Source organism: Echinops telfairi, unplaced genomic scaffold, assembly GCF_000313985.2.
Source record: "Echinops telfairi isolate 266 unplaced genomic scaffold, ASM31398v2 ScPeMD7_5868;HRSCAF=6743_0, whole genome shotgun sequence".
Taxonomy (NCBI): Eukaryota; Metazoa; Chordata; class Mammalia; order Afrosoricida; family Tenrecidae; genus Echinops; species Echinops telfairi.
In genome coordinates, this window is record NW_022109767.1 from 6,802,578 (window position 1) to 6,804,986 (window position 2,409).

The following is a 2,409-nucleotide window of genomic DNA, read 5'->3' on the forward strand; positions in this document are numbered from 1 at the left end:
GGGGAGCAGTGAAAAAGAGGAAGGCCCGGGTAAAGTTGGATTGACGCCGTGGCTGCCAATAACGGCTGCAACATAAGAACAATTGTGAGGGTGACCCGGGACCGGGGGGCACTTCATTCTGCTGTGCACAGGTCCCTATGAATCCCAGCTGATCCCATGGCGCTAACCACAGCAGTAACAGCGAACCCTGGGTGCACGGGGAGAGATTTCCGGAAACAACGGGGACAGCAGCTGCGAGAGCTAACGAGCTGTGCAGAGCTTGACGCTGTAGTGGTGAGGGGACGGAGCTTGGTGTGCAGGACTCAACAAGAAGATGGCACGGTTGGGAGACATCCTTGCCCTTCTATCGTAACCCCGAGAACTAAACCCTGGGAGTCAAAACTGCCCCTGTGCATTTTCAAAACTATAACCCTTTACGGGAGAAGAAAGTCTTGCCTTTCTCCCAAGGAGCACCTGGTGGTTTCAAACTGCTGGCATTTGTGACTAGCACCCCTATGTGCACCCACGATGGCCCCAGGGCTCCTCCACCCTGGAGGGAGACCAAGAAAAAGCAAACCCATTGGTGTCAAGTATATTCGGACCCATAACCTCACTGCCATGGTGTCAATTGTACTTTATACCAACCCTACAGGACAGGATAGCACCGCTCCTGTGGGTTTCTGAGACTGTCACTGGACCAAAAGGCTTCATCTTTCTCCCCTGGAGCTGCTGGTGGTTTTGAACTGCTGACCTGCTTCAGCAGGCCAATGCGTAACCAGTAAGCCCACACGCCTGATGGAAAACCAGCGCGTAGAGCCAAATGGATGCTTGTCATTGCTTATATCATGCCATTGTTGATGACACAGGGTCGCTGTTAGTTGGAATCAACTCCAGGGCACCTAGGGACACCAATCGCTGTACCTCAGTTTCCTCATCCGAAGTTGTGGATCCATCACAACGTTTGTGCAAAGAATTAAATGAGCTCATACATGTTGAAAGTGTAGAATCATACCTGGTACACTGATAAAAATGCAAAACAACCCAAACCTAGTTGCCATCGAGTTGAATACGATCCACGGCAGCTCCACGTGTGTCAGAGTAGACTGTACTCCATGGAGTTTTCAATGGCAGATTTTTCTAAAGTAGATTACCAGACCTTTCTGCCGAGGTACCTGTGGGTGGACCTGAACCTTTTTACCTTCTGGTTAGCAGACAAGAGCGTCTATCATTTGTACCACCTGTGGACTCCACCTGAGGAATAGTTCATTCCTAATGTTATTCTTTGTTGATATGATTAATAATATTATGCCCTGGATTTTTAAGTGAAGTAATGGACCCTTTCCTACTGAGGTTTTTATTTGGATCTTCAACTACTTGCCATAATCTGCTTCAGGGATTCATAGGACAACCCGTGCAGGCAGAGAATAAAAGTAATCTAATTTGCCTTAAGGCAGCAGTCCTTTCTAGATGAATACTTTCCTAAGCACCCTCTCTCTCTCCATTTTCCTGCCAAGATTGAACCTGACCCAGGTGAAATGCTGCCAGTGTTATGGAGTTCCCCACATAATCCGCTGCATAGCAGCAATGATTCATGGGCTGTCTTCTGCGTCGTATTTAAAGCATTGCAAAGCTTTTGCCACCACTGTCTAGCACTGTGTGTATTTAAGTATTCCAATTCTACCAGTTGCCGTGGCTCCATTCTGACTCATAGCACGCTCATCTGGGTGAGAGGATTGCCAGTGGCTGGGATTTTGGCTCCTCTCCTGGAAGACTCAATGGACAATCTTTTGGTTAGCAGAGAAGTGTATGAACCACTTGTACTCCCAGGGAGTAAGAAGTATATCAACGGACACATAAAACACTAGAACTCTAGTCCAATTCCACTCATCCCTGATGCTCAACCCATCTGGCTTTTGAGTTACTTCCAGTTGCTGTCTATGGCCTTGATTCACCTATGGCATAGGTTCCCAAATCAATCTGGCCTACCAACCCCTTTTCAGGAAAAAAAAAAAAAGTATCCAGTGCCTCCTGGCAATGAAAAACATTTACAAGAGCCCATGCTCTGGGATAAAGTGTAGGTATCTGCCTTTGAAGCATTCCAGCTCCCTCCCTAGGGGGCAGTATTGCCCACTTTGGGACACATTGATCTAAGAGGACTATTCACAATGCCCTCTTGGCAATAACTAATGCTGTTGAGCTGGTCTACTGGCTCTTTAGAATAGAGTCTCCATCTCTCTCCTTTTTCTCCAAGGGAAACAAATTAATATGACCATTATTCAAATATATGTATCCACCACTATTACCAAAAATAAGGAAACAAGATTTTTTTTTTAACCAAATTCTGCATTTTAAAATTCATCAAACATGCCCAAATGATTCATTGGTAATTACTGGTGCTTGAAATATGAAAATTAGAAACAAAAAAGAAGG